This window comes from Octopus bimaculoides, chromosome 1 (genome assembly GCF_001194135.2).
Source record: "Octopus bimaculoides isolate UCB-OBI-ISO-001 chromosome 1, ASM119413v2, whole genome shotgun sequence".
Taxonomy (NCBI): Eukaryota; Metazoa; Mollusca; class Cephalopoda; order Octopoda; family Octopodidae; genus Octopus; species Octopus bimaculoides.
Genome location: NC_068981.1, coordinates 81,468,701 through 81,474,913, shown reverse-complemented (window position 1 = coordinate 81,474,913; position 6,213 = coordinate 81,468,701). Strand labels below are relative to the sequence as shown.

The 6,213-nt window shown below is 36.8% G+C and overlaps 1 protein-coding gene across 6 annotated transcripts in view; it reads left to right on the top strand.

The window, feature by feature from the left end:
* Positions 1-409: 409 nt before the first annotated feature.
* The window catches only part of LOC106874564 (uncharacterized), a 272,320-nt gene continuing 266,516 nt past the window's right edge, over positions 410-6,213 (top strand). For 2 of the 6 annotated variants that reach the window (XM_052967814.1, XM_052967818.1), the window contains exon 1: positions 410-1,112. The gene's annotated coding sequence lies outside the window, so the exon portion shown is untranslated. The remainder of the gene's footprint in view (positions 1,113-6,213) is intronic. The other 4 variants (XM_052967832.1, XM_052967813.1, XM_052967857.1 and 1 more) reach the window with 3 other exon arrangements.

Sequence of the window (6,213 nt, the reverse complement as noted above, 5' to 3'; positions counted from 1 at the left end):
TGTGTGTGTGTGTGTGTGTGTGTGTGTGTGTGTGTGTGTGTGTGTATACATACATACATATATATATGATTAATCAAAGGACATATATAGAGGGGGGCCTATATTACATGCACACATATGTACGTACGTATGTATGGCTGCATGTATATCGCTATAGATGCATTCAGTATTTATATGAAAAAAAAACTTATAAAAATACTACATGAAAATAAGCAAATTTATAAGAGTAATAGTTATCAGTTACCAGGTGACTAGGCTTCTTTTCCAGTTTATCACCCACTCAAGGAGGCTCTCTCTTCCTTTCTCTCTCTCTCTCTCTCTCTCATACACACTTCTTTCGCACACATACACACACTACTCTTTCACACATACACTATCTATCTATCTGTCTCTTTCTTCTCTTTCTCTCGCACGCATACACACCGACAGATACATACACACACACACACATACAAATTATACTCAATCGTACAGAGGTCTATTTCTTTTATTTTAATCTTATTGAAAGTGTCTCGACAAAATCATGCATAACATACATACACAAATAGGTACACGTTTAAACGCGCGCAGATATGCACGTAGTCCTCACTACTGCACGACGTCACTGACTCACAGCCGTACGTTTAACGAAGTCTAACTTTCACTGGTGGGGTACGCGAGTCCGTAGAAAATTCACTAATTACAACAGATGTAAACTCGCTGCTGAACAGGCGTTACTTGTGTTTGCTGGTCGCTTCCTTTCCCCCGCTTTTCTCTCAACTCTTTTCACTTTCTCTCTTTCGATTAACACCACACGCACAGATTCAACCAGGCGTATAAATATAAAACTCTCTATAAAAAGCTTCATACATAAGACTACTAAATAGCTGTCGTCGTCTATAAGCATTTATCGATTAACTGAAATGTATATATATATATCTATACATAAAAACAAAAACTTATGTGTATCCATTTAACATTAATTAATAAATAATATATTTAAATATAACATAAACCACCTCATTCTCTGATTTCCCAAATTAAATCCCAAAGGAATTTCAGGATGAGTTGATTCTTCGGAGATAATTACCTGAAGAGATGGGAATAAAGTGGTAACTCTTACTATTTATAAGGTACGTGATATCTTTTCTATATATTTTTTTTTATCTTCATCTTCGTCATAATTTAATTTCTTTTACTTCGTGATTTTTAAATCGTAACTGTTACGTTTTTATCGATTCACGTTAAAAAGTCTTTCCCATTTTCTCGTATAAACAATAAGCCAGCCAATACAAGTGGGTATACTGGTGCCAGCCAGCGAGGGTACTGTTATGTTGACAGCATACAGCTGCAATCAGTTTTGTTTGTATGAGTGACTTTTGTTAGGAGACATGCTAATAATGTGTACCTTTTGCTAGGTCTGTTTGTTGTCAATTTGATCTTCTGTATAAACATATGTCAGTGGAAACGATACTGGAGCTGTAAAGGCGAAGAGAAAGTTATCAAGTTGAAAGCTTTCTTTGGTTTAACAAAAAAATGAAAATAATAATAATAATAATAACCATAATAATAATGTAGAAGTTCTAATTAGTCAATATATTTAAACTGTAATCAGAACATTTAGAGTGGTTCTAAAATTGCATAATCATAAGCGTTCGCTGTCTTTTCTAAATCCTATTTATTCTTATCAAGTTTATTATATTGTTATAATCCTTGAATAACAAAAAATACAGGGACATGTTTGATTTATAAGTACATGTAATGTGTAAGATTATTTGTGGGTGCTACTTGGAGTTTACTTACAAATATCTACTTGGTGAGTAAGTACGAGTGCGTGCGGGGACTGCTTTCTTTTGACGTCAAAACGAGTGTTTGTTTACCTTTCTTATTTGTTGTCCCAGTAGAAATCCTATTATTTAAATAAATAATATCGTTAAAGAAGGAGAGAAGAAGAGATATCGGCAGATCGAAAGAAATCTCAGCACATCGTCAATCTCTTATAAATCTCTGTTTACATGGGTCTATAAAACATGATTATGAACTGTCTATTATTTATGTACTGAGGCGGCTGTTTACTTACGATAGATATACTGTTTTTGTGTTGGCGGTGTAAAATATTACATATGGCATAGCATATACATGTGTATGTTTTGTTCTTGTAAATTCGTATACCAACGTTCGTCAATAAGTGGGGAATACCTTTCGAATTGGAAGTAAATACCTGGTGAACCGAATTTTCGATGCCCAGTTCTTTGATTTCACTTAGCTACTCATGACTGGGAAAAAGGCACGGACCCTATAATTTTCATTCCTCTTACGAAATAGACAATCTAATTATTTGTTTGGAGATATCGCTGATCAAAAAAATTGATATATTTTTTGGTTTGTGGGTTTGCCGATCAGATTTTTCACAGGTCTATGTATATTTGTAAAATGCGAACACACACATACACACACACGCGTGCACACACACACAAACACACACACACACATGCACACACACACACACACACACACACACACACACACACACACACACACACACACACACACACACAGCTTTATGTATAAATGTCATGGTTTTGTGTGTTATTATTTTTTTTTCCTTGATATTTCAAGAATAGAACGTTTGTCTATTTTGATATGTACTCGTTCTTCCAAAGTGTGAGCATGCGTGTATGTGTGTTTGTGTGTGTGTGTGTGCGTGCGTGCGTGTGTGTGTGTGTGTGTGTTATGAGGATATATCTGTTTAGAAATAAGTACTCTCACGATTTTAAGGTTGTGAGTTCGATACCTGGCAGCGCGTTGTGTCCTTGGGCAAGACACTTTAAGTTGCAGCAGTCCACTCAACCGGCAAAAATGAGTTCTACCAGTAATTCAAAGGGTCAGCCTTGCCATATTCTGTGTCTCGCAGAATCTCCCTAAGAACTACGTGAAGGGCACGCATGTCTGGGTGCTCAGCCACTTGCACGTTAATCTTCCGAACAAGCTGTTCCATTGATCCTATCAACTGGAACACTCGTCGTTGTAACCGACGGAGTGCCAAAAGATGCTGGCATGTTAAGAAGAACAGCATTTTTATTTATTTGTCATGTCAGAATCATCTCAAACATATGTCTATTTACTTGGAATGTTACCAAATTCAACACTTACGTTCTGCTTGAATTCATTTTTGTTTGGCTCCAGATTCGCTCTGAGCAGACCTATCGTCAAAGGTACTCAAGCCGTGACTCTACCGTATTTTTCGTATATGCATGAGACGTACGATTACATTGTTCCATATTTCATTTTCTAAGACAGTAAAGTACAGTTTGAGAGAGATTTTGCTGCTATTTCTAGCATTTTCGGACAAAGCATAGAAAGTCTCATTGGTTCGTTTGAATTCGTTATGAAAGATGAATCTTTACGCTTCTAGATGTTTAACTGATATACTCAAGCGCATACATATATATATGTGTGCTTATATACGCACAAACAGCTTAAATATAATTACAAGGCGAAGGTAAAGAATACGCACCCCACCCGTTTTCGGCGTGTAGGGTTACGCCGAAAACGGGTGGTGTACGTATTCTTTACCTCCGCTGTTTATGGGGACGTAAAGGAACCAATACAGGTTGTCAAGCGGTGGTGGTGGGACAAACACAAATACAAACACATACACACGCACACACGCACCAACACACACATGCATACACCCCCACACACATACATACACATGCACACACACATATACACAAACACACAAGGCCGTCCTAGCATTGTAGCACCACGGGCAAATCAAAGTACTTGCTCGTATAGTATTTATGGTACATTTTTTACCGTATTTATTTATTGACAGCAAGGCAAAGCATACATAGATGAGAATTTCGACCCTCAACCTATGGAAGCCTCAGGGCAACTGCCCAATGAACCTACGCCTTACAACGGTACTATATACATACACACACACACACACACACACATATATATATATATATATATACACATAGTAAAAGTTTAGGCAAGCGAACGGACCAATGGTTTCTGGGTAATTTCCCTTCTTCGGTACTGGACAACCGCCTGGCTAGAGACAGAAGCCAGCCAACCTTACAGTATATACTTACCTAAGCGGACACGGACACACACACACACACACACACACACACACGCATTCACACACACACACGTATACATGCACGCACACACACACATACATACATACATACATACATACCGGGTTTGCGAGGTGTGCGCTGCACTCCCATCGAAAATGGCAAATTCATTTATAAATATTAACCTTACTCGTTAATTTAATCACATCTTAATGGAAAATTTTTGTTAAGACCCTGCTTGAAATTTGGTGGTATTGCGAGTGGCAGGACACCCAATACAACAACCACCATACACATGAATCTGTGCATCTGCTGAATTCAAGTGTATATATTTATGTAGATCCATGCATGTGTATATGTAACACTAAATACACTCCGATTTTCCGCCTTGATATCCAACATCCTACAATAAAACTATTCTTTGTAAATTGAAATATTGAACAGATCCTCAGACTTCCCAATTTCCCAATAACCTGTAGTTTTCTTATGACAAGAATTTCAAAAAATAGAAATGTGTAAATAAAATCATAGTATACGGATGCATGTATGAATGTGCTGTGTTGATGTGCATAGACACACACACACACACACACACACACACACACACACATACAGGAATAGAGAGAGAGAAAAAGTGAAAGAGAGATGTATAGATATATAAACATATACATATATATTTATATGTATATGCAGACGTATACATTTGTGTGTATATATATATGCATATATCTCTATCTTTCTATCTATCTATCTATCCACAGGGGTTGGACAAAATAATGGAAACACCGTAAAAGTTCAAACAAATTTATTTTAATATGGGGTGGGACCGCCTTTGGCAGTAATTACAGTTTGAATTCTACGAGATATGGACTCGTACAAAATTTGAATTGTTTCCAAAGGAATTTTTGTCCATTCTTCAGCTAAAACAGTCTCCAGTTCTTGTAGTGATGATGTTGGAGGATATCGACTCCTTGTTTTTCTAAAATGCACCATAAATGTTCAATAATGTTGAGATCTGAGGATTGTGGCGTTCAGATAAGATGTTCGACTTCAGTAGAATGTTCCTCGTGCCATTCAGTAACAAATTTAACTATGTGAATTGGTGCATTATCATCCTGAAAGATTACGTTTCCCTCCAGAAACAGTTCTGCAACTATAGGATGAATTTGATCAGATAAAATGCTTAAATAGTCTTGTGTGTGTGTGTGTGTGTGTGTGTGTGTGTGTGTGCGTGCGCGCGCGCGCGCACACGCACACACACACACACACACACACACACACACACACACACACACACAGAGAAACATGTATTGGCGTGTTAGACTAGTGTCTTAAAACTTCAGGTCGTCCACACAATGCGAGTAAAATTTGTTATATGGAAACTGTATGGAACTTCCGTATATATATACATGCATAGATAAGTACATGTGTAGATACACACATAAATGTATGTGTGTCTGTGAGAGCGGGCGAGCAAACTATACGTGCATCCTCACGAACCAATAAACAACTAAAAGTGGCGGTTTTTCATAATTGCAGATGGGCATCATTTTTCGATCACTGCGACACGGGCCACTTTTGAAGGTTAGAAAGGCTTTATTGCTGAATAAATTCACAAAAGATTTGTTTTAAATGAGCTGCGGAGAAATGGCTAAAACTTGCCGTTTATACTTATAACATATGTTACGTGTGTGTGTGTATATATATATATATATACACACATGTCCTTGCCTTCGAAACGCGGAATAAATGAAACAGGGACAACTGACGAAGGGGTATACTCTTTATGTTGCATGTCTCGTTTCTCATTGTGCTTAATGTTTTTTTTTATATCCTGTACCCATATATGCATGTATATATACATATATATGAAGGTATGCACATATATGTATGGATATATGCATGTCGATATAATCGACTATTCTCCACCTGCCCCAAGCCGTCCTTGTGGGGAAAATTTTAAATAATAATAATAATAATGACCTCTGCCGATCAAACTCCCAACCCACAACTAAATCTTAAGTGTAAATATATATATATATATATATATATATATATATATACATGAGCAACACACACACACTAAATGAAAAAATGTTAGGAAGTAAAAGTGTTAAAAAACGATTTTAAAATTTTCAGATTA